General features: G+C 45.8%; 1 long non-coding RNA gene across 1 annotated transcript in view; it reads right to left on the minus strand.

The window, feature by feature from the left end:
- Positions 1–2,985: 2,985 nt before the first annotated feature.
- Positions 2,986–27,203, minus strand: part of LOC128323387 (uncharacterized) — a 111,872-nt gene continuing 87,654 nt past the window's right edge. The window contains exon 6 of the long non-coding RNA XR_008306245.1: positions 2,986–3,239. This is a non-coding gene — a long non-coding RNA (uncharacterized LOC128323387). The remainder of the gene's footprint in view (positions 3,240–27,203) is intronic.

Here is a 27,203-nt window from a genome sequence, read left to right on the forward strand (position 1 = left end):
CAAGATGTCTTCCTTGCAGAACTATGTTAGGGTCCTCAGCGCTCTTCTACGGCCGATGGGGGTCCTTGAAAGGATAACTGCATCATCTGTGTATAGCAGCATGGCAATGTGTCTCCAAGTAAATTTGTGAGGGTGGAAGTTCAGGTTGTTGAGCTGGCCCACCATTGAGTTAATGTAGAAATTGAATAGAAGTGGGGGAAAACTGAAACTAGGGAACCATTAGAGGAAAAGCTGGTCATGTGGTAGCAAGCATGACTGGTCCCCTTAGCTAAGCAGGGTCCACCCTGGTTGCATATGAATGGGAGACTAGAAAGGGTGAGCACTGTATGATCTACCCCTTAAGGGATGGAGCCGCTCTGGGAAGAACAGAAGGTTCCAAGTTCCCTCCTTGGCTTCTCCAAGATAGGGCTGAGAGAGATTCCTGCCTGCAACCTTGGAGAAGCTGCTGCCAGTCTGTGAAGACAATACTGAGCTAGATAGACCAATGGTCTGACTCAGTATATGGCAGCTCCTTATGTTCCTATTTTCCTAACTGGCATAAAACTGAGGAAGAATATAGAATTATTTGGTCTTGCCCTCTTTCAGCTGTGTCTCAGACAGCAGCTTGCTTATTTTGTCCCATAGAACTGTATGGGAGCCATGATGAACTGAGTCAACCTCTATCTGCGAAGCCCCACCCCTTCATTTGCATACCTCACCCAGGAATTGTGTCTTGGTCTAATGCTGGGTGTATATTAATTTTAAGGGGTAGTTTATTTATTAGTATAGTACATTTGGGTTGTTTTTAAGTGGTGCGCATACGTAACCTGATGCCTTCGGAGGTCAGGAGAAAGACATATTTGGAATGTAGATAAATAAAATGCATACACATCTTTTGTGAATCTGCTTTGAATAAAAGTTTACATTTCATAGGAAGACTTAACGTGGGAAATTAATACCTTGGAACTCCATTTGCAAGTGCTGACTTGCTGTTTTCTGAAGCCTTGCCAGGGCTTATGCCCCTTGGCTGAAATGAGCTCCCCCCCACGGAATTTGTTTAAGCAGGAAGTTTGGTATGATAAGTGATTCAGGGAAAAATATTAATCTGGATTCTTCCCAACTTGGCAAGGCAGGGGGATCTTGAGTTCAGCAATTTGTCTTAAATTTCAGGTTCTGAGAATAACAAAATATTTCAAGATCACTCCGAGCAAAGCCAGAGGGAATTTGGGAGTGGCGGAATTGTGCATTGTGTTTTGCAGTGACAAAGGGGCAGACACTGATGGAGCACAGCAAAGAGAATATGGAGGGGAAGTTGTCTATCTTCTGTTCCACAGGCATACTGCAAGCCGGTCAGCAATGAGTACCAAAACCAGGAGATGAAACTGGTCAAGCAGGGAAGGGAGTATATTAAATCCAGTCGAAAGAGAAAAGTCAGTTTTTATCTCTAACTTGTTTGAAGTTGAAACACATATGCCATTGTTTCTAATCAAAACACTTGGAATTAAGCTCCATTGAAATCAGTAATGAGGCAGTAATCTGCAACATTTTAAAGACTCGGGGCACAATCTGGAGACCTCTGCTGCCTGCAGTAGTTGTGAAGGGGCATCATCTGGTGGAATCAGCCAACTCAGCCTTGCTGGATCAGGACTAAGGCCTACCTAGTCCAGCATCCTGTTTCACACAATGGCCCACCACATGTCCCTGGGAAGACCACAGACAAGAGCTGAGGGCATTCCCTCTCTCCTGCTGTTACTCCCCTGCAACTGGTATTTAGAGGCATATTGTGTCTAAGGCTGGGTGTGGCCAATATCCACCAGATTAGTAGCCATTGCTCAACCTGTCACTGTATATGTGACGTTGGGTTGTTGTTGTTTTTACCCCAATATGCAACACTTTATGCTTGCTTACATTGAACTGCATTTTCCATTTTTGTTGCCCAGTCACCCAATTTGGAGAGATCCTTTTGGAGCTCCTCACAATCTGTTTTGGATTTCACTGCCCTAAATAGTTTAGTGTCATCTGCAAATTTGGCCACTTTGCTGCTTATCCCAACTTCTAGATCATTTATGAACAAGTTAAAAAGCACTGATCTCAGTACAGATCCCTGGGGGACCCCACTTCTTACTTCCCTCCATTGTGAAAACTGTCCATTTATTCCTACCCTGTGTTATCTGTCCTTTAACCAGTTACCAGTCCACATATGAACTTGCCCCCTTATCCCATTATTGCTAAGTTTGCTCAAGAGCCTTTTGTGGGGAACTTTGCCAAAAGCTTTTTGGAAGTCCAGGTATACCAGAGCACTTTTATCCACATGCCTTTTGGCACTCTTAGAGAACTCCAAAGGTTTAGTGAGGCAAGACTTGTCTTTGCAGAAGCCATGCTGGTTCTCCTTCAGCAAGGCCTGTTCTTCTATATGTTTAACAATTCTGTAGAGAGTATATGGTCAGTATCCTCCACTGTGAAGACTGGCTTTCCTGGTCTGACTTTAAAGAAGACTGATGGAGGCCCCAGGATAGGATGGAAAGGTGGGCACCATGCCCACTGCTGCCTCCATGCTCCCCACTGATGGGCATGCTACCACATACTGGCCATGCCCCTTCCGCCTGATACAAGTGTTATTACTGGCATGGGGCACAGACACATTGCCTGTCCAGTTGGCAAGTACTTCCTTTGCCACCCTGGCTGGGTGTGTCTTTCCTCTCACTCACAAACAAGGGACTTACATCAACATCTCCACTGAGCACTGATGACTAAGAGATCTAGATTTTCCCTACCATTAGTTACCTTTAATTTTATTTTTGGATCTGTCATTCATGTGGACTAGAGACTTGCTGTATTTTTTAAAATGGAAGCCAAGGATTTCAGAATGCTGAATTCTGCACCCAATTGCAAATTATTTGCTTAGTACAAAACCCATGTACCCTTCCTCTCAATTTTTGCCTTTTTTCTAGTGGAAAGATTGAATATTGTAGCACTATATCTTTTTGCAAGTGTTTTCTTGGTACAAGTAATCTCTCTCTTTTAAAATTAAATTAAGCCAGTTGCATGTCAATTTCATAACTGTCTTTTTTGCAGTAATGTTCCTCTGAGTGTATGGGCAATCTTCTTCTCCTTGCACATATTTTTCCCATTAACTTAGTAGTAAAGTCAATTGGCAATGATGAGTCTTCTTCATTAATTTCTTTGCTGGCAAACTTTCTCCCTCTTTCATAATTAGTGACTGGGCGGAATTTGCTGGAAGGAGTGAGAAGGAAGATCTCCTGTGGATTGAAAACGGGAACTGATGTGAATGATGCAAAAAGTTAATTTTTTCATTGTTAGTGATGAATAAGATTTTCCTTATGTTTTTACTTCTTTAAAAAATGTGAAAAGTTAACTCCTACTTGTTTGCTTGTACAGGTGAACCCCAGTATCCACGGGGGTTCTATTCTCTGCTACAACCGTGGAGAATGGAATCACGGCTACCGAGTCATTGAGGCTATTCCCACGATCGCCCAAAAGCAGGCGAAGGGAGCCCAGCCCGCTTTTCTGCAATCATGTGCTGCAATGGGAGTCATGTGGCTCCCGGCAGCTAGCCTCTTTAAATCCCCCTCCCCTTAAACGAGGTTAGCGATCGCTTTGTTAGCCTTATTTTTTTGCTTGCGTGTCATCGCGGCATGCGGCGTCACACCAGTAGACCCCCAACCGGGAGGCTGCAAGCAGCCTCCCCGGATCAGGGGTCTCTCCAGGATGCCCCGCGTGCTCACACAGGGTATCCTGGGACTTCCAGGGGCAGCCATGTGGGTGACCGATTCGGCCGCCCAGCTACGTACAACTGCTTGACTGTGGGAAGAGCAGGCTAAGCCCGCTCTCCCTGCAGAATCCCGTCAGGCACTTCACACATATCATGTGCGAATAGTCAATAGGACTCAGGGGGGTTAGTTTCCTGGAGGCTCAACAAATGGTGGGAAATGTGGGAAATGGCCCTAAATATAGCGGGGAAGGTGCCCTACCATGCTCTGCAGGTCTCCAGAGGTCTAGCAATCCCCCCCCACCGCCCCAAAGTCCAAACTGTACCATTTTCTCATGAAAAATTGGATTGATTTTAAAAAATATATTAAATGGCTCTTTATCACAAAATGATGGGAAGAAATGGCCTCGGAGGTCATTTCTGGCCACCCCCAACCTGTGGATATACAAATTTAACCCTGTATTAACCCTTTTAAAAATCACATATGATGAGGCCGGGTGTCAATTACCCAACCAAGCACACATGATACCACGAATGACGGATTTGCGAACAGTGAGGTTTGCCTGTATATTTATTTTTGGTAGAGAAGAAACTTGTAAATTTGGGCTATATGTTTTCACTAGTGGATTAAACAACACTTTCTCCCGCCAAGACGATTAACCAAGTTTTGCCTTATTGCAAGTAGGGTTTGCCATGAGGTGACCCCTATTCCTATGTGATGGTGGGTTTGAAGTTAATATCTGTGTGGAGGCATCAGGCAATAATGATCATTAATCCAACGAGTCAGACAATAATGATCATTAATCCAACTGAAATCAATGGGTTAGATTAGTGTGTTTAGTATGTTCAGATAGATGTTTGTTCAGTGTGTTCAGATAGCTAGACAGATCAGTGTAACTGGATGGACACAGGTAATTTGTAAACAGTTACTTATCTTCAAACTGTAATATATGTAGCACCATTTTCTTGGCTAAATTTCCAATTATATTTTAACTATGTTAGCATATTATTTGATATGCATGGAATGTGTTATTGATTTGTTGTGTTATACTATCTGTGCTCAGTGACCGTAATAATGGATGATGATTGATGATGATGATGATGATGATGAAGAACCTCTGGGGATCATAGGAAACATAGGAAACTGCCATATACTGAGTCAGACCATTGATCTATCTAGCTCAGTATTGTCTTCACAGACTGGCAGTGGCTTCTCCAAAGTTGCAGGCAGGAATCTCTCTCAGCCTTATCTTGGAGAAGCCAGGGAGGGAACTTTGAAACCTTCTGCTCTTCCCAGAGCGGCTCCATCCCCTGAGGGGAATATCTTGCAGTGCTCACACATCAAGTCTCCCATTCATATGCAACCGGGGCAGACCCTGCTTAGCTATGGGGACAAGTCATGTTCGCTACCACAAGAACAACTCTCCTCCTTAAATCTTGCTTCCCTAAGTCTGCAAGAGGAAATTATTTTATTATATTTATATTCCACCTATGATTACATGGTCCCGCTTCCACAATTTTATCTTCATAATAATCCTGTGAGGTAGTTTGATTGATTGATTAAGTGCCGTCAAGGTGGTGTCGATTCTTAGGGGCCACATAGCTAGATTCTCTCCAGGATGATCTGTCTTCAGCTTGGCCTTTAAGGTCTCTCAGTGTTGCAGTCATTGCTGTCCTAATCAAGTCCACCCACCTTGCTGCTGGTGGTCCTCTTCTTCTCTTTCCTTCAACTTTCCCCAGCATTATGGACTTCTCAAAGGAGCTGGGTCTTCACATAATGTGTCCATAATGTGTTGCATAATGTTTAGGCTAAGAAATATTGACTGGTCGAAGTTTTTCAGTGGGCTTCGTGGTTGTTAGGATTTGAAACAGCATCCAATTTCAGAGAGCAGCATACTGATTGTCACTTTAGACTAAATCCCATTGAAGTTAGTGGGATTTACATTAATCATCATTATTATTATTTTACACAGTCAGACAGGTGTTGTTGACTGGTTTGTTTTATCCAGACATTGAGTCCTTCCCAAGGACCTGGGATGCCAAAATTTTATTGTCAATGTTGTTGCTGTTGTTATAGATATCATTATTATTATTATTAATTTGATTTCTATACTGCCCTTCTAAAAATGGCTCGAGGCGGTTTACACAGAGAAATAACAAACACATAAGATGGAACCCTGTCCCCAAAGGGCTCACATTCTAAAAAGAAACATAAGATAGACACCAGCAACAGTCACTGGAAGTACTGTGCTGGGGGTCGATAGGGCCAGTTACAAGTTAACATTATTAACTTCTTCCATTGATTTCAATGGTGCTTAGTCATGAGTAACTAGTTTGGATGTTGCCCACTAACCACACTGGTTTTTTGCTTGCCTTATACACTGTGGTCCAGAAAATATGAGGCTTTGCTTACGAGCAACCTATCCCAAGCTAGGGAAGCCTAGCCTGGGCTAGGCTGCGTGTGAGAGCCAGTGGGATTGGGCCTGATCCTTGGGGGTGGGGGCAGCACCGCCTAGCCCAGCTTTTTAACCTGCCCTTTAGTTGGGGATAAAGGTGCGAGCATGCCCTTAACCCCAGCTCTGGCATTGTGTGTTCACTCAGGCTATGTTCGGCCGGAGTGGACACAGAGATGGGTGACTAGAATGCCTGTCTCCAGGGGGAATCCCCCAACCGCGTGGTGCACTGGGGATATCCAGAGGTCAGGATGCGTGGGCCCAGATTCTGGAGCTCCACGCTGTGTGGCACAATGTAGATCATCTAGGAGTGCAGTCCGCACTTCCAGCAACATTTGATCGCTTGTCTGAGGGGGAAGGTGAGTTGGCCCAGCTTCCCTTCCACCTGCTTGCACGGTCGTGTGAATAGCCCCTGTGAGTGTAAGAGGCATATTGCCACAAAAATAAAGTAAATTGAGTTCAATAGCACATACTCTCATGTAAGTGTGCTCAGAATTGCAGCCTTAGGGTCAGATTTCAGCTCTGGCTCATCCTCAGTTTCCCATCTGGAAAATGGGGCCTATTTTTTAAAAAACATTTTATATCCCGCTCTTCTTCCAACGAGCCCAGAGTGGTGTGCTACATACTTAATTTTCTCCTCACAACAACCCTGTGAGAGAGAAGTGACTGGCCCAGAGTCACCCAGCAAGTATCATGGCTGAATGGGGATTTGAACTCAGGTCTCCCCGGTCCTAGTCCAGCACTCTAACCACTACACCATGCTGGCTCTTATTATGGCCTACCTAACAGGATGTTGTACAGACAACAACACTGGCCCATCTCCAGACGAGTGTTGCTCAAGTGTAATGCTGTCACCCTAGTGTGAGGACAACGTGCAATTTATTTACTTTATTTATTCATTCAGTGTATATACTGCCCTTCCTAAAGCGGGCGAGGGTGGTTTACATTAAAATCAAAAACACATCATAAAACAATTAAAATAAAAAACCAAATTTCAACCAGATTAAAATTAAAATTAAAACTAGATATCATTAAAAGCCAGGCTAAAAATATGGGTCTTTAGGGCTCTCCTGAAGGCCTCCAAGGAAGAGAATCCTCTCATATCCACAGGGAGTGCAATGAAGTTGCACAAAGAAAGGAAGTCTTTTCTGGACTACAGTTGCACAGTGTGTCATACAACAGATCGCACAACCATGCAAATGCCTTGGAGAAAATCTTCCACTAGTGGCTACACACATGGCCGGGCATCACAATTTTGCACAGCTCCACAAGCTTCTTAAGTGCACACAACATTTCCTTTTGTATTAGCACAACAGTAGTCCAGATACAAGCTGGTAAAGAAGTTTTAATTTTTTTTTTAAAAAAATATATAACAAACAATGAAGAACGATTACTGTCGAACTCTTGGCTACAACAAATAAATGCAAGGATGCTCTGGTGCAGCAAGAGAGCAACCTAACAGAACACCCCAACTAACTGTACTGGTTCAGCAGGGAAGGGGCCATTTTTGACGCCCCCCCCCAGGAATCCCTCTGTCCCACCCAAAAATATGTCCCTGAAGATTGCATAGTCCACGGTGACATATTTTTGGGAAGTTCTGTTAGGCTGCTCTCTGGCTGCATCAGGGCATCCTTGCTCTGTATGCCAGCCACTATACTGTACACAAAGAAAACAGATTCTGCAGTGAAAACCTTGGATGCAGATCAATAGCGTTTAGGCAACTCTGCTTATGCCGCAGGAATCTGTATATGCTCTTTAAAGTGATAAAGAGTGATATGGACAAGCCGAGATGTGTGAGCAAAGCCACCAGAAAAGGGAAGCTACTCATGGGAGGCACGTGTCTCGTTTGCAATGGAGATTTTTTACAGGCACCATCTGTATGTGTTCAAATGTACTAGGAGCCATGGCCAGGACTAGAAACTAGAAAGTTTCTAGAAAACTTTCTAGAAAACTAGAAAGTTTTGAAACAAAAAATGCAAATCAACCTCCTCAGACCAGCTTCCACTCATAATGGCATGGAGGAGAGTGCTGGCCCTGATCCAAGGACTGGCTCACACATTCTGTGACTGCCAACAACAAGTGGTGACTTGCAGGGTCTATACATGTAGCAGAATGGAGTGGTTGGGTGGATTGTACCACTTCAGGTTGCAGATGGGAGGGAGCCATTTCTGAATGTTCTCCCAAGTAAATAAGAATACTTTCAAGACCAGGGTGTCCAGTCCACTCTTTATGGTGCTAGTTTCCTATTTGAAGTGAGGGTTTTTTTTGGTGTGTTTTGCTTTTGTTTAAACACAACACAAGAGGACATAAGACAAATACCTGCAGTGGTACAATCCAGATTACCACCCCAGAATTCTGCTGCCTCATTCTGCTGCATGTTTCAACGAGGTGTGAGTTGTCATGCATCCAACACTACACATTCAATTTTCATATTATCCTGAACACGACAGTAACTCTTCACATATTCAGCTTCCACTCAGCAGGTGCTGAGTAACCAGCAGATGAAGAATCAAGTATATCAGCCAGTGTTTCCAAGGGACAAGTTGCTGTTGAAGATGGAGTTCCAGTGCATTGACCTTTTGCATCAACTACCCTAATGACCACTAGGGGTACTGGGAGCGGAGTTAGCTAGTGAGGGTCTCCTTACCTGTCTCTGCTTGCCTCTGCTCTATGACCCCTCCTTTGACTCCTCAGGTACTTCCTGTAGTGAGTCAGTCCTCTTCCTTTCCTCCTAGAGAGAAGATGGAAACATCTCTCTCTCTCCCTACCAATTCATTATGTAGCTGATAGATAGGATAGGTCTTTCCTATCTCAAATGTACTTCACCAATAAATCAATTTAGTTTAGATTCTACAGTGATCTCCATGAGTGTTAGCTAAATAGCTGCAGCAACTAAACTCTGCAGTCCTTAATTTGAGTGGTAACTTCCTTGGACTTTGCTAAATAATCACAAACCCCAACAGCTGCAACCCAGAGAACCATCCTGTCTCTTTAAGAGCCTCCAGGTCGAAAGAAGAGACAGCATGGCTTCTTTCAACACACACTGCTCACCTTTTCTCTCCCCCGCCCCCCGCTGTTATGGACAATACAATAATGCTGTTTTGTGAAGTCAGTAGGAAAGGGAAGCCTTGGAGAATCTATGATGGAGTTTTAGGTTCCATCAAATGATGGAGTTTTAGGTTCAAATCTCTAATCAGCTACATAACTCACTAGGTGATCTTGTGCCAGCCATTTTCTCTTAGCCTAATCTACCTTGCAGGGTTGTTGTGAGGATAACAGTGGGGGAGCCAAGTATACTACCCTGACCTCTTTGAGGGAAGGGCAGGGTTTAAATATGAGTAATAATAATGTTACATGTCCCTGTCCCCCCCCCCCAAAAAAGAGTGGTGGGATGTTCTAAGCACAGCAGTGAGTGGTTTCCTTTGGATGAGAGACCACAGGAGGCTTATGACATTTTTGTAATATTTGGTTTATTTGCAAATATACAAGCAGAGCATTAGTTGGGAGCAAGCAGCATGTGCCTACATGCATGCACACACCCACCCACCCACACACGCTAGATTTCCAGAGAAGGAGACACTCATGCATCCCAGGGGCTGTGAGCCAGCTCCGAGTTAGCTCTTTCAGTCCATCTCAAAAACTGCAGGCTGCTCTTTTCTTCACACCCACACACCTTATGACACCCCTCCCTTTAGGCTTGGTGGTGCTGGTCCCCTCCTCCAAGCTCTGATGGCTAACACTCAAGAGATCTCCAGATAAGCTCCCAGCCATTAGTTCCCATTACGGAAACATCAACCAGGCATCCTTGACTATTAGCCAGGAATCTGCCTAAATTAAGAAATTACTGGCTAGCACCCATAACAACAATAATATAACAACTCAGGTCCAAATCCCCTCCATAACATTTACTGGATGTGGTCCTGGGCCAGTCACTAGGTGCTCCTCAGACATTATGCTGCATGCATGTAACATAAGAACAGCCCTGCTGGATCAGGCCCAAGGCCCATCTAGTCCAGCATCCTGTTTCGCACAGTGGCTCACCAGATGCCACTGGAAGACTACAGGCAGGAGTTGAGGGCATGCCCTCTCTCCTGCTGTTACTCCCCTGCAACTGGTACTCAGAGGCATCCTGCCTCTGAGGCTGGAGGTGGCCTATAGCCCTCAGACTAGTAGCCATTGATAGTCCTCCATGAAGTTGTCCAACCCCCCCTTAAAGCCATCCAGGTTGTTGGCTGTCACCACATCTTGTGGCAGAGAATTCCACAAGTTGATGATGCGTTGTGTGAAAAAGTACTTCCATTTGTTGGTCCTAAATTTCTGGGCAATCAATTTCATGGGATGACCCCTGGTTCTAGTCTTATGTGAGAGGGAGAAAAATTTCTCTCTATCCACTTTTTCCACATGTTCAGTGTGCTCATTCACACACTGTGTTCCCTGCACATCCAGCTGTATGCACAAGCTTTATCCTACATTTGAGGCGTCCAGTCTCTGGATTCATGTTTGAAATGAATGCATGTCCAGCCTTTCACATATGTGCACATGAAAATATGTGTACATGTACAGACAGCAATACATACGTTCAATGTAATGTGTAAATAGTCTTACTATATCTGAGCTTACTGAGATATATTCTGAGGATTAAAATACAGGGGTGGGGAGAAAAAGAACCATAGGCAATGGGGCTGTAGCTCAGTGGCTGAGCATCTGCTTTGCATGCAGAAGGTCCCAGGTTCAATCCCTGGCAGCATCTCCAGGTAGGGCTGGGAAAGACCCCTGCCTGAAACCCTGGATTGCTGCTGCCAGTCATAGAAAGAACAGGGGTTTTCAAACTTGGGTCCTCAGATGTTGTTAGACTATAACTCCCATCATCGGCAGCTGGCCATGTGGCTGGGGATGATGAGAACTGTCGTCCAACAGGAGAGGAGAGCTGGTCTTGTGGTAGCAAGCATGACTTGTCCCCATAGCTAAGCAGGATCTGCCCTGGTTGCATCTGAATGGGAGACTTGATGTGTGAGCACTGCAAGATATTCCCCTCAGGGGATGAAGCCGCTCTGGGAAGAGCATAAGGTTTCAAGTTCCCTCCATGGCTTCTCCAAGAAAGAGCTGAGAGAGATTCCTGCCTGCAACCTTGGAGAAGCCACTGCCAGTCTGTGAAGACAATACTGAGCTAGATAGACCAATGGTCTGACTCAGTATATGGCAGTTTCCTATGTTCCTATGTTCCAACAGTATCTGAGGACCGAAGGTTGGGAACTCCTGGAGAACTGAATGCTGAGCTAGATGGACCCATGGCCTGACTGTGCGGCAGGCAACTTGATATGCTCAATGGAGTTCTGCCTTTCACTTTCCTTAAGACTATAAGAACTGCCCTACTGGCTCAGACTGATGGCCCATCTAGCCCAGTATTGGTTTTTTTGTGTTTTTGTTTATTTGTTTCTGGAAAGCCTACAAAGCAAGGCATGAAGACAACCACAGTTTGAGGATGGAGTCGTGGCTCAGTGGTGGAACATCTGCTTTGCACACAGGAGGTGCCAGGTTCAATTCCTGGCAGCATCTCCAGGTAGGGTTGGGAAAGCTCCCTGCGTGAGACCTTGGAGAGCCTCTGCCAGTCAGTGTACACCAGGGGTTCCCAACCTTTGGTACACCAGATGGTGATGAAATACAACTCTCATCCACCCCCAGCCACAATTTATGTACCGATGCACCTCTTTGGTTCTTGCCCCCAGTGCCTGGTGTCCAGAGAAATACTACCTCTGAACATTTAGCTCTCATGCAGTCCTTGATCAGAAGACACTCCCTGCCTTGCAGGACAGAGCATCAGGATTTAGCCCTGACATTTGTATGAGAAACATGACAGCCGTGGAGTGACAGCACACTTGGAATGGTCTCAGTGAGTCACAGTTTGACTATGTGCTTTGTGTAGGCCAGCTCTGGTTTAGACAATCAGTCGTAGCTCCCAATGGATTGGATGAAAGATGAGGGCTGTGGGTCTGCTCAAGCCTTGAGCCACCCTAGGGGACAGGGGACATGGCTTCAGGAGAGCTGGAGAGCTCCCCGGCCTTCATGGCTGGTGACTCATCCACCACTGCCTCTGATCGGGCATCCCTGGAGCAAATTTCTTGGGTGTAACTGATTTCAACCTCTTACTGGAATATGCATTTGCATGCAAACACCATCTGATGGGCAGCCAATAGGGAGGTGGACTGTGATGTCATGTGGCTTTTGGGTGTCTTCATTCTGCATCTTATAAACCAGAAGAGGCACTCCATGGCCTTTCAAAAGTAAAACACAAAACAGTTAATGAATGGCCCTTGTCTCACCCCTTTTGCATATTGCACAAGATGTGGTGATGGCCACCAACCTGGATGGCTTTAAGAGGGGTTTGAATAACTTCATGGAGGAGAGGCCTATCATTGGCTACTAGTCGGGGTGCTATAGGCCACCTCCAGCCTCAAGGGCAGGATGTCTCTGAATACCATTTGCAGGGGAGTGACAGCAGGAGAGGAGGCATGCCCTCAACTGTGGCTTCCAGCGGCATCTGGTGGGCCACTGTGTGAAACAGGATGCTGGTCTAGATGAGCCTTGGGCCTGATCCAGCCGGGCTGTTCTTATGTTCTTATGGTCCAGCTGAATCTTGCAGAAAGTGGAGGATGGAAATTGTGAACATAAAGGGCGACTGAGAACATAAAGGACTTGCCAACCTGTGGCAAAGATGCCACCGCCCAGAGATGAAAGTTTGGGGCAGTGTACAAATCTGATAGATAGATAGATAGATAGATAGATAGATAGATAGATAGATACAGTAGATAAATAAATAAATAAAATAAGTTCCATAGGTGGTAGGAGTTTGTGACACTCTTGGAAAGAATCGGGGGGGGGGGGTGGGTGACCTGTGGCTCCCTCTCAGGGACGACTCTAGCTTCGAGGGAACACCTCAGTGAAGTGCCCTTTGTGGGGCCCCTCCTATGTTAGGGCAGCAGGGTTGGGCAGCAGCAGCAGTGGCACTCCTCTCTGTGCTGGATGGTAGGAAGCCACCGTGTTAATTTCCCACAATACCCTGGAGCAGCAGCATTAGGACAGGGAATTGTGAGAAACAAACATGGTGGCTTCCTGCTGCCCGGCATTGAGAAGGGTCCTGGATTGTGGTGGGGTGGGGGTGGGGGGGACCCTGGGCAGTTATCTGCAGTGGGCCTTGTAAAGGCATTGGGGCACCAGCAACTGCTAGAGGATGCTTTTGTTTTATTTGTTTATTTGTTTATTTGTTTATTTATTTATTTAAAATATTTATACCCTGTCCATCCAGTACACGACTGCTCACAACAATAAAATAGATGCAATAAAAGTAATAAAATTAACCAAATTGAGTAAACAAGTTAAAAGTCAGGTTAAAAACCACAATCGGTATGAAGTTCAAATTAAAAGTTATTTTAAAAGCTAAAAACGGAAAATTATTAAAACTAAAAACTAAAGAACCTACTAGATATAACCAAAGATGGAGCATTAAAAAGCCTCCTTAAAAAGGTGTGTCTTTAGTTGTTGTTTTTTTAAAAAACACTGAGGGAGGGAACATGGCAAAGCTCTTCAGGGAGGGCGTTCCAAAGCCAAGGGGCCACAACTGAAAAAGCCCTGTCTCTAGTCCCCGCAAACCAGATCTCTGCTCTGTCCTGCTGCCAGGGTTGGCCCTGCTGCTGGCTCTGCAGACTAACGTTACACACTCACACTTGTTGTAAAGGCCAAACTAGGCCAGTGTTCCCTGTAACAGGGATTCATAGATGTTGACTACGACTCCCATAATCCCTAGCCCAAAGGCTAGGCATCTGGGGATGCTGGGAGTTGTAGTCAACAACATCTGGGAATCCCTGTTACAGGGGACACTGGCGATGGAGCAGCCATTCACTTATCTGCCCCATTCACACATAAAATAGGGGTGGGGCTGAAATAAAGTGAGATGGGGGGCCAGTTCCCCCCTTTTGTCTCTGACCCCTCCAAATAAAAGCCAAAGGGTTGCATTACACAATGCAATCCATGACTCAATTCTAGTGAGAACCCTGGTATGTTAACTCTTACATGGATGTCAACCTTTCCATGTTAACCCTAGGGTCAGGGATTACTAGTCAGGGCTGAATTTCAGGCTCCGATTGCCAATGGATTTACATTCTCCGGTGGCTGAGAAATGCTGCTCAATAACTAAATAACTACAAAGGCATAAAGAAACAGCGTCACACTACAACAGAAGAGCCATTAACGCCAAACTGCAGCCAGTGGGCTGGATCCACAAACAATGAGTGGAAGGAAAGACGCTGTTTATGCTGTTCTGCAAATACACACAGTGCAGTAATAGGTAAGTAATAGAAGCAGTTCCTTCTTCCTTTGCAGTGGGAGAAGCAAAATTTGCATGTAATGTGGAACTGTGGGCCCACTGGAGCCCACACCCTCTCCCCCTGCTCTCCCATCTGAATTTGGATGTTCAGAAGAGCAGACTCTCTGCAGTCAGCAAGAGGCAAGGGATCTGGCTGTGTGGGCTTCCTTCTTGACAGAAGGATGGCTTGCACAGCCAATTGGACTGGAGTTGTGGGAGAAGTTTGTGAGGGAGGATCAGTGCTGCTGGGAACCTTGGGTGGAGGCCATGAAACTTAATTCAACCCAGGGTTCAGATTGGAGTTCCAATCTTGAACCCTTGGTTTTGTCGCCTCGCCCAACTGCGGTTCCCTGCATATTTGGATGCAACGTCTGTGGAACCACAGGCCTTTTCAACTGCAGTTCCGCATTACATGCAAATGCGTCCAGTGTGTATGTGTGTGTGAATTTCAACTGTCTCCCCTTCCCTTGGAAGCCCTCTGTGTGACCCAAAAATATATTCCCGAGGGCTGTGTGACTCTCAGAAACATATTTTTTGAGGTGGCACAGAGCACTTCCTGATGAAGATGAAGTCACTGAAATTTTCCTTGACCACTGAGGCAGAATGGAGCTGAGTTAGCTGAACTCTTCAGAAGCACTGGTGTTTCTGCTGTTGCACCAGTGCTTCATTAGTCAGGAAGTCAGCCATCAATTAGTATTACTACTAATTGTATTAGTAATAATACAAATTATTATTATTATTATTAATTGGTATTAATATTGCATTGGCATCTATTCCCTGTTACTAATGAATATTATTAAAGAATATTTTTTTAGAAATGGAAAGTGCTTCATTAGTCAGGAAGTCAGCCATCAATTAGTATTACTACTAATTGTATTAGTAATAATACAAATTATTATTATTATTAATTGGTATTAATATTGCATTGGCATCTATTCCCTGTTACTAATGAATATTATTAAAGAATATTTTTTTAGAAATGGAAAATTTTCCACAGAAAAGCAAAGTATGGGTGGAAATCCCAGAGATTTTTCCATTTTGTAAAATTTTCAGGCTTGCTTATTTTATTTTATTTTATTTATTTATTTATTTATTTGATTTATATGCTGCTTTTCATTAAAATAATCTCAAAGCTATTTACAATATAACATGTAGTCCTTTTGTTGAAATGTTTAATCTGTTCACTTCCTGCTGCTATGAAGTTTCATAATCTGCATTTTTTTAAAAAAATGTTTGTTTCATGAGAATGATGGCAAATTTCATATGCTGTACACTTACAAACTAATGCAGTTCAGTGGGGTTTACTCCCAGACAACTGTGCACAGAATGGCACCCTTCGATATCCTGTTCGCCACTTTGAATATTGTTCTCTGTAGAAAAGGAAGTAGAAATTTATGGCGGGGTGCGAGTGGGAATCACAAATCTCAAACCCGTGAAATGAAAGAACGAGAGAGAAAGGGTGGCAGGGTTCGGTGGGGAAGAATCATACTTACCAAAATACAAATTCTGAGATTAGCTGTATGACAAATCATGGGATGATGTCACAATTCACCAAAACAGGGTCAGGACAAATAGAGGGAGAAAAATTTAGGAGTTGTGAATCCAAAGAGATTGTCGAAGGAGGTGGAAATGTGAATATTGTTTGTAAGCTCCACCACATCTGGACAGCATCACCTCTATTTTAAGCAATTCCAGAAAAATAATCTGAAGGCCCTTGATGCTGCTATATTACTAGAGCTACTCAGGGCTGACCCTGTAAACTGCCTGGATCAGGAACGATTCAGGGCAGCTTATGGGAATCACAAGGTGTCTGGAGTTCTTTTCAGGTCTCCCAAGGGTGAAGCTCCACAAGTCAGTTTGCAGGTTTTTGGTGAGCTGCCTGCTAGCCCAAGTGGGCCAGAAGCAGGTGCAAGGTCTAAAACAGGCATCAGTCAAGCACCATGGCAGTCCACAAGAAGAGGGGCTTGAGGCTGGTGCACCTTTAAAACAAAAAAGCAACAGTGTCAAGAAGCTAAGCAGCAACAAGAGAAAGGGATCTGGAACTTAGGTAGCATCCTCACACCGCAGACAAATTAGCTCAGATGAAGGATTACACGTTGAGGCTGGGCTGTTATAGGGCCTGGTGGTCCAGGATTGGCCCTTGGGGATCAGCTGACTAGACGCGCAGGCAAGCTGGTACTGCAGCCTAGATGGCGCCCTTGAAGCCCAGAGCTCAGCCTGCTGCAGAAAAGCAATGCTGGTGTCACAGGAAGTTAAGGCTGCTGGGATTTTTGGCTCAAAATTTCTTTCCCCTTCCCACAGTGCTTTGCAACATGAAACTGTGAAGGATCAGCTCAGTTTTGCAACTGCTTGTTGTGTTTCATTGAGTTGTCCCACCACACTACAGCTGCATCTGTTAGAGAATTTCGCTGATGCTTGTTTAGATGCTGAAGGCAATGCATTAGGAACTGATGGTGCCTGATTATTATCCAATCAGTTCCTGATGCAGTATCTGCGACATCAAAAACTCGGCAGGTGACATCTTTGCGGTTTATTTTTTTTAAAAAAATAAGAATTCTGATGCACTATTTACTATTTTGTTTCTGTTTTTAGAAACCAGTCGGTTGGCAGAATTGCTTACCATGCTGGATTGTTCTCAAGTTCCTAAGTAATAGGGGGGCCTGGGTGAGTTGCACTTCCCGGTCTTTTTAGATGTCTTATGGAAGCATTAAGCTCTTTGACTTCACCCATTAGTTCTCCTCTGTGCTCTTGATCATCTTATGTCTTAACACACTTAATTCTGGGGTGTAATTTTCTAGTTCCTGGCAGCCTAAAAGAACAGAGGTTCAGGTATTCTGCACTACAAATCCAGATTTCTGTGATCAGAATATATGATGTCAGATATTGTTGCATAAGTGCACTTAATTCCTGTGCTTCATTCTGCTTGAACAATTTTTGTTTGCTGTTGCTTTTTTCCTTTTCTTTTTTCCAGCATTTGAAACATTCCCCCCCTGTAGAATATGGAAGGAATAAGGAGGAGAACTGGTCTTGTGGTAGCAATCATGAATTGTCCCCTTTGCTAAGCAAAGTCTGCCCTGGTTTGCATTTGAATGGGAGACCACGTGTGAGCACTGTAAGATATGCCCCTTAGTGGATGGGGCCACTCTGGGAAGAGCAGAAGGTTCCAAGTTCCCTCCCTGGCATCTCCCAGATAGGGCTGAGACTCCTGCCTGCAACCTTGAAGAAACCACTGCCAGTCTGTGTACTGAGCTAGATAGACCAATGGTCTCACTCGGTATAAGGCAGCTTCCTATGTTCCTATGAATTTTAGGACTCATGGATTACTGGGGTAATCAATGTACATAAGGTAGAAGGTACTTTAATCTATAGCTCAAGCAACAAGCGATACAGGCTGTGTAGTGAGGCAAATATCTGAGGCTCTATAAAGCAAAATGAAATCTTATTGGTTCCCATGGGTCATCACACAACCACTGAATTCATAGCTGCAGTACTGCCTTTTGGCCGGCATCATTGAGTAGTACTGATGTGCAGTGGAGAACAGCCCCCCTCTTCTGGCAAATTTCCACATTGATGCAAAGAGTAAAGTGCCCCAGTCTGGTTGTCAAAGTCTGCATGTACCACAATCCTTTTGCAGCTTTATTGGAGTCTTAGGGCTCATGCCTTTCCAGCAGCCTCTGGCCTTTAGGTAGCTCAGCCTTGTCATAAGTAGCCTCCTGAAGACTAAGCAGGGCCTGGCAATCTATGCAGTCTTGCTGAGGGGGAGGAACTTCTGTCTCACAGTAAGTAGCACCTCTTCTCACGAATTTACAGGCCTCAGGAATTCCTCTGAGAATGGTCCCCTCACCTTGGCGATGGAGATGTCAGCAGCTCTGCCTCCTTCCAGACGTTCTCCCTTTACTCACCAGCTCCTGCCTGGAAGCCACAGATCTCACATGGAAGCACCCAAGATGGCCACTTGATGTCACAGTACCACTCAACCTCTACAAGGCTCTCTTCTTTGGGTTCCTGTTACCTTTAATTCTCACTTTGTTAATTCTCTTCACCCTCTACCGTACCTCAACCAACAGTAAATAGCAATAGCAATAGCACTTACATTTATATACCGCTCTATAGCCGAAGCTCTCTAAGCGGTTTACAATGATTTTTAGCATATTGCCCCCAACATTCTGGGTACTCATTTTACCGACCTCGGAAGGATGAGTCAACCTTGAGCCCCTGGTCAGGATCGAACTTGTAACCTTCTGGTTACAGGGCGGCAGTTTTACCACTGCGCCACCAGGGGCTCTCATCAAATGCTGATGTCCACCCACTTTCTGACACTTGCTGTGATGTAATAGTTTCGTTCGTCTACTTCATGCTACTCATGTAGTAGTCTGTTGCCTATGAAGGCTCAGGCCATAGAAGAAAACAATTCAGTCCCCTCAGGCAATGGAACACTTTATTTTCTTATTTGGAAGAGTATCCCTGGCAGGGGCGGTCAGCCAACTCTGTTGCAAGTTGTGAGTATGTGGGTGGAGTAACTGAAGGAGGGCACGTTAATCAGCAAATGTTCAGCTCCTTTAAAATGCTGTTACTTTAAGGCAGGAAATGATGTAATTCAGAGAATGCTTGAATTGCGACACTCCAGAAAGAGAGAGACAAAGACAGAGAGACAGAAAGAGAAGGGTTTTAGATCCAAGAAACATGCAGCATTCATTTGGATTTAGGATTCCGGGTGGTATCTTGGGCCACTGTTTGCATTCACAAATCAAACATTTATTTGGGTATAGCCACTTGGGTCCAGCAACATCTGTATGGGTACAGTGGCTTAGGGCAGTGATAAATTCTCAACCTTGAGTCCACAGATGTTGTTGGACTACAACTCCCATCATCTCCAGCCACAATGGGAACTGTTAGACTCAGTATAAGGGTCCAGTCATAGGAACATAATAAGCTATCTTGTACTGAGTCAGACCATTGATCAATCTAGCTCAGTATTATCTACACCAGGTCTGCTCATCTTTGCCCCCCCCCCCAGTTGTTTTTGGACTACCATAATCTGCAGCCACAGCGGCCAATAGCCAGGAATTATGGGAGTTGGCCATTATTGGAGGGCCAAAGTTGAGCAGGCCTGGTCTACACTGAACTGGCAGTGGCTCTCCAAGGTTACAGACAGAAGTATCTTCCAGCTTTCCTGGAGATGCCAGGAATTGAACCTGGGATCTTCTTCATGCAAAGCAGATGCTCTACCACTGAGCTACAGCCCCATCCCCAAGCTCGGGACCCCAGATGTTGTGACCATCATGCTGCTGCAGCAAGACCCCTCCACCACCCTAAGGAGGACCAAATGCCTTCTGGACCTTCTGGTCAGAGGGGACTCTGACAACGTTTCCCCCCTTCTATTTTTTTGTTTTGTTTTAAAGTTTGTGAGTCCTTTCAGGGCTGAATTTTTTTTTAAAAAATGCTGTAAGCCACTCAGAGCCTTACACACTCCCATCACCCCCAGCCACAAAGGAGCTTGTGGGGAGTTGTGGGCCAATATCTGGGGACCAGGGTTCAGAACCCCAGCAAAAGACAAAGCGATTTCCAACATAAAAATACAGTGATGGGAGAAGCAATACTTGTTAACTTATGCTTGTCCTGTCCCTTACCCATAGAAAAGTTTGAAAGCCATTGCTGCTGGGGGTGATGGGAATTGCAGTCCAACAATGTTGGGGGACCTATGGTTAAAAACAGGACTATCTATCTATCTATCTGGCTCAGAGCAAAGGCTTAACAAAGTTGGAGTGGGCCCTGGGACAAAAAGTGAAAATGGGCCCCTCCCCTGCCCCCACTTTCTTCTTCATAGAGGCTTGAGGAGAGAGCAAAGAGCAAGCTGTTGCCCAACTGGTGGGTCCTCCTTCCTCAGGGACCCAGATCTATTTATCACCCCACTCCCACATTCAGTTATAGTCAGGGCCAGATCAACTTCTTTGCCACCTATAGGAAACCCCTGCTAACTTGGCAAAGAGGCACCTTTTTAACGTGGCGATTCTCTTTCTTTAGCAGGGGGAGAGTAACTGGCCCTATCCACCCCCAGCACAGTACCTCCAGTGACTGTTGCTGGTGTCTATCTTATGGGGTTTTTTTTTAGATTGTGAGCCCTTTGGGGACAGGGAGCCACCTTATTTATTTATTATTTCTCTATGTAAACCGCCCTGAACCATTTTTGGAAGGGCAGTATAGAAATTGAAGGAATGAATGAATGAATGAATGAATGAAAAGAGGATTTTGCCACTGCGGGGATGGGGAGGGCGCGCCCGAGGGGAAATCTCCCCATTTCCCTATAAAAATTGCCGCTGCCGCGGTGGGATAGGACACAGTCTTGGTGTCTGGGCTGGCTGCAGGAAGGGTGCATGGGGGCAAGGAGGGAAGAGACATACCCCCTTTCCTTTACCCTTCAAAGTGCCTGTGTGCTGCATATAGAATACTCCTCCGCTGTGGGGGGTGACTGGTGTGGTGGCTGCAGTGGCAGCTGCTCTGGCGTGGTGGCCGACCATTCCCCTCCCCCTCCCCCCAGGAGCATCATCCCTCACAAAGGAGGGCTCCTGGCCAGGCTCACAGCTCAGCTCGGCTCCGAAGCCAAGGGAGCTCTCCGCTCCCCCTCATTTCAGGCAGCAAATGGCTGCCTGAAATGCCGGAGAGCTCGCACGGGCTCTCTGGAGCTTGAAGCCAGACACCCTTTGCCTAAAATGAGCGGGAGAGGAGAGCTTGCTTGACTTTGGACCTGAGCTGAAAGCCTGCGCAGGTGTCTCCCTTTGTGAGGGATGATGCTACTGGGGGGAGGGGGGAGAGAGGAGGGGAGTGGTCGGAGTGGCCACCATACCACCACTGCCACTGCCATGCCAGTGGCCTCCACCGCGGAGGAGTATTTTATATGCAGCACACAGACACTTTAAAGTGTAAAGAAAAGGGGGTATATCTCTTCCCTCCTCACCCCCTCCACCTGCAGCCTTCCCTCCTCACCCCCTCCTTCCTGCAGCCAGCCCAGCCACCAAGACTGTGCCCCATCCTGCTGTGGCAGCGGCAGTTTTTATAGGCAAATGGGGGGATTTCCCCTTGTGCCCCACATCCCCACAGCTGCCACCATGGCCCCCAAAGAGGCAAGGCAAAATTTGAGAAGCAGCAAGTTGCCGCTCCTCAAATTTTGCCGCCGTAGGCAGATGACTCTACTGCTTATGCCTTAATCCGCTGATGATTATAGCTACACCCAGAATATACAGAATATTCTTTCCTTGAATATTCCTGTCCCCAAGGGACTCACAGTCTTAACCACCACAGCAACACCGATATATTTTCCCCCAATGGGGCAAAGGGCAGCTGGAAGGGGGGTGGGGAGACCCATTTACATCAGGAAATCAACACAGAACAAGTTCACACACAATCCTCCAGCAGTACTGTGGTCCCAATTCAGTTCAGGGGCCCGACGACCATTTTTACAGAAGGAATGAGAGATCTGATCCATGATCTCCAACATCTTGTCTAGTTTGGTTTGTGGGTTGAAGGGAGACAATATTTTTAAAGGAAGTTGCAGGTTGTTTGCATCACACAGTTGAGTTCACTGCTACCTCTGGCCAAGCACGCTTTTCAGGTTTAAGAAGCAGTAGAGAAACCCAGCAAAACTGAGAGTGGAGTCAATAGTATAGCAATACATACTTTATGTCAAAGCCCCCATTAAGGCGGAACTTCCAGTCACGTCACCAGTAGTCCTGCCCCCTTTAGAGTATGCAGGCTTATGTCACTGGAAGTCACGTGCTTGCGGGCATCAGCTGTCCCTGTCTTATTCTCCAGTGTGTGAACTGAAGTCTCTTAGATCTGAGCGACAGCAAATACAATGACCTCTTCTGCATTACTGTATTTACCTGAATCGAAGACAATTCTGAATTTAAGGCAGCCCCTTTAAAGCGTAGAGGTTAAATGCAGATTATGCCTGCATTTACTCGAAAGGAACAGGATTCTGAATTTAAGATGACCTCCTGATCAGGCGCTGCCCATGTACGTGCTTCCGGGGGGGGGGCGGCGGCAGGTGGCTTCTCTAAGTGTAAACAGAGCCAGTGCTCCGTGCCGCCCAGCAGCCCCCGTGGCGGGGAATCGCCTCCGCCACTCACCTGGCTGCTGGCGGGAGCTCGCCTCCACGTGGAGCCAGGTGAGCGGGGGAGGCGATTCCCCGCCACAGGGGCTGCTAGGCAGCACGGAGCACCGGCTTCGTTTACACTTAAAGAAGCCGCCCGCTGCCCCCCCCGGAGGTGCGTTCATGGGCCATGCCTGCTCCTGATTACTAATATCAAAAAACATTGGGGGGGGGACCCTAATCTTGGATTCAGGAAAATGCAGAATAAACTTAAAACAGCTTGAAACCAGCTTGATAGTCATGACTTCCAGAAAAGCAAATGCTACTTGGGTATCAGAGACAGTAGGGCTGTTAACTGGATTGGACAAACTGTTAACTGGATAGGACAAGCATCCTACCCAGCTTTGGTTTTCTGTAAAGTTCTGACTTGAAACAAGTCAGATTTTACCATTTTTAGCCATTTAAAAAACAATTTTTCAAAAATTCACCCAAACTCAGGGGACTGATCAATTATCTTTCAATTCACTATAGTGGGCCCTTAACTCCTTCCCCACATGGATGGCATGTTTCAAGCCTCTAGGACCAACCAATGATTTGGGGTGATTCCTCCCCCCTGCTGCAATTTCCCCATTTGTCTCTCTGGGGGAAATCCTATTCCATTTTGCTAATTCTGAATTTCCAAAGTAGTTCTGAGATTAATTTCAATATTTTGTAATTAATTCCAACTTTATCAATCTGATTTAAAGAAATCGGATTTGGATTTACAGATTTTTACTGATTCTGTGCAATTTCGGATGAAATCTGAATTTTCAAATCTGAATGTGCACAGGTCTATCATCTGTACAAGGTATCAGGATGGGATGAAGAAGTAATGCAAATAATTAATAAATTATCAGGACATGTGCAAAACCATTTTCAAGGCTAATTTCATAGATGCAAATCCACTGAAAATGTCTATAGCTGTTGACTGACACATACACAATGGTTGTATGATTCAGCCTAAAAGAGAGTTGTGAGTGATGACTGGAAATCACAAGGGCACACACTTTCCCTCAAAATATGCAGCCTTTCCCCCTGCCACCCAAGGTGTATTTCTATATCCACCTTGGGTACAGTATAGAGAGGTGTAGGAATGTTGCTTGACATCCTAACTAATGACATGTATGAGCAACATGAGATATGCTGGTACTGCAGACAAGTTACAGATTAACACAATACTGGCTCTTGTGGAGGGTGTGTGTGAATTGTAACAATCTCCACTTCCTGTGGGTAACCTTCTATCTTCCCTTCCTGTGGGTAACCTTCTGTGTCACTTGAAAATATGTCCCTGAAGGCTCTGTGACCATTTTGCTTCCCATTCTACATAGAACATATTCAAATACTACATTTTCATGCTGGTCCAATCACTAAAAGGGATGATTCCATTTCTGGAAAGTGTAACAGCCCTATTCACATGTTATGTTCAACACGTACAACGAATGCACAATGTACATAGGTACAGATCTGTATGTAGGCATGGTTATTCACACATACAGGTACAGCAGTACAGTTGCTATCCGTACCATGCATTCGAGGGGCCCACAACTCAGGTTTACTTTTAACATGAACATAGGTACAGTCATTCACACAAAAACATATGTGAGTGTACAGACATGTGTACACTCATACCACATAATGGGCCTCTTCACATGAGCAGCCCTACCCAGATTTGGGCAGCCTTACCTGGGTAGGGCTGCTCATGTGCTGGGGTTGAGGCCAATTTTGGTGCTGCCTCCCTAGTAGCCTGGAATTTTTACCTGGACTTTTACCCAGCCTTTAACCTTTTGCCTAGAGCACCTGGCTTGAGGGGGAATCCTCCAATGCACAGTGCTCATCACTCGGTGTATTGTGGGATGTGGGAGGCCACAGCCTGCTGCCCTCCTGCTCCCTGGCCTCTCTTGGAGCCGCTGCGCACCACTCATGTGGGCGTGTGGTGCTAACAAGCTGAGAGCTGCTTGGCTTTGTGTGTCTCTCTGTGTGTGTGTGCGTGCGTGCGTGTGCATGTGTGGGGGGGAAGCGGCTCTTGCCTTCCCCACAACCATAGCCACCAGGGAGTTTGGCTCAGATAGGAACATAGGAACATAGGAAACTGCCATATACTGAGTCAGACCATTGGTCTATCGAGCTCAGTATTGTCTTCACAGACTGGCAGCGGCTTCTCCAAGGTTGCAGGCAGGAATCTCTCTCAGCCCTATCTTGGAGAAGCCAGGGAGGGAACTTGGAACCTTCTGCTCTTCCCAGAGCGGCTCCATCCCCTGAGGGGAAGATCTTGCAGTGCTCACACATCAAGTCTCCCATTCAGATGCAACCAGGGCAGACCCTGCTTAGCTATGGGGACAAGTCATGCTTGCTACCACAAAACCAGCTCTCCTCCATTTGGTATTTGCTGATTTTAACAGATTTTAATGTCCTAGGCCCTGATACAAATTTTTCTCAAAGGTTGTGGCTTAATTACTCCTCAGATCCCAGGAACATGGGATCTGATTGGTGGATATGGTGAACTCGGGGTTGGAGGCAGTGACGGGCTGGATGGGGCAAACTGAGGCTTAATCTGGATACAAAGGGGGTACTGGAGGTCTGGGGGCTTCCCTGTACCCAGCTTTGATCCTGGCAGGTCAGGTGGCCAGGGACGCCTTTGCACAACTTCACCTCGGCTACGGCCCTTCTTTGAACAAGCAGATCTGTCTACGCATGCCTTCATCACTTCTGTTGGGTTACTGCAAAGTAGCAATCGAGATGGGTCTGTCCTTGAAAAGTATTCAGAAACTTCAGCTAGTGACAAAGGCAGGCACAAAGTTGGTACATTGTATCTGGAGCCGGGCTGGTGGATCACATCAGCCCAATACTGAAAGAACGGCACTGGCTGCTGATTCATTTCCGTTCAGTTCCAGTTCAGAACCCAAACTTCATAGAGCTTGTATTAGCAATCTGAATATTTTGTAAATTATAATTGTATTACTTTAAATGTTAAGCTGGTCTAAGGACCGTAATAAATTTACTACTACTACTACTTTCCGTTCAGTTCAGGGTACTGGTTTTGACTTTCAAAGCCCTACATGACTTGGGGCCTAGGTATCAGAAGGACTGTCTGCTGCCACGTGAACCTATCGATCTTACAAGATCTTGTTAGGGGTGTGCAATTCGGATTTTCGGTGTTTCGATTCGGATCCGAACCGAAACATGCCCGTTCTGTTTTGTATCCAAATATTGCCCGTCCGAATCACCCCTGATTTGATTCGGATCCGAATTAATCCGAATCTGAATCGATTTGGATTAAAAAATGTGTCTTGGGGCCAAAAGAGTGGGGTGGGGTGGTAGTGCCCAATGGGTGGAGGCTACCACCCAAATTTCAGGGGGATTTGGCAGAGGGCTGATTTTTGGTGAATTTTTGAAGTTTTAGTGTCTTTGGGGCAGATTGGGGGCATAACGTGGGATCTGGGCCAAAAGAGTGGGGTGGGGTAGTAGTGACCAATGGGTGGAGGCTACCACCCCAATTGCAGAGTGATTGGGCAGAGGGCTGATTTTTGGTGAATTGTTGAAGTTTACGCGTCTTTAAGGTTTCCCCCCATTAGGTATAATGGAGGGTGTATTGCTTCACGTCAGGGGGGAAAGGGTGGCCTAGAGAGGTGTGGGGTTGGTGGTAGTGCGGGGTAGGGGCAAGGAAGCTACCTGGATTTTTTCAAAGGATTTGGGCAGAGGGCTGATTTTTGGTGAATTGTTGAAGTTTACGCATCTTTAAGGTTTTTCCTCATAAGGTATAATGGAGCTTTCAGCAGCCCATAAGTGCATTTGCCTCCCTCGTGGTCTTTTGTGGACAGATGGCGGCCACTCTCTTTACCCAATTCTTTGGGCCATGGGAGGACCTTTGTGATCTTTTTAAGTGTGTTTACAGCATAAGTATGTGCTGCACCACTGAACTACAGTGCCTTCTTCAATGACATTACGTTGTTCCAGTCAGGGGCGTAACTACCATTAGGCAAGGAGAGGCGGATGCCTGGGGCCCCCCACGCCTCGAGGGCCCCCCCAGAGGCAAGTCACATGTGAAGTGAGTGTGTGTGTATCAGCGAGGGGCCCATTTTAAAATTTTGTCTCTGGGCCCATTCCAGCCTCGTTACGCCCCTGGTTCCAGTTATTTATTCATTCTCTCTCTCTCTCTCTCTCTCTCTCTCTCTCTCTCTCTCTCTCTCTCTCTCTCTCACCCACCCATCCCTCCTGATTTTTTTCCTATTGCATGTGAAACTCTGTACAAAGTTTACTACACAGAGCTTCACATTTGGTAGGCTCAGCTTGCTTCGGGGCCAGATGAAATTGCTTTGGGGTCCAGATCTGCCCTTCATGCTGCCAGCTGTCCAACCCAGCACTGAATTCCACAGCACTGAATACAGATCCAAAGCACTCGAAGGCTGGAATATCATTCACAAACATAAAAAATAAACATCCCACCACTTTCCACATCGATGCCAAATAGCAATTTAACCATATGTCATGTTCTCAATGGGATGGAAAAATGCATTGTGCAACGGGAACTACATATGTGTCAGCTGAGTTGACTAA

This window comes from Hemicordylus capensis, chromosome 1, assembly GCF_027244095.1.
Source record: "Hemicordylus capensis ecotype Gifberg chromosome 1, rHemCap1.1.pri, whole genome shotgun sequence".
NCBI classification, from domain to species: Eukaryota; Metazoa; Chordata; class Lepidosauria; order Squamata; family Cordylidae; genus Hemicordylus; species Hemicordylus capensis.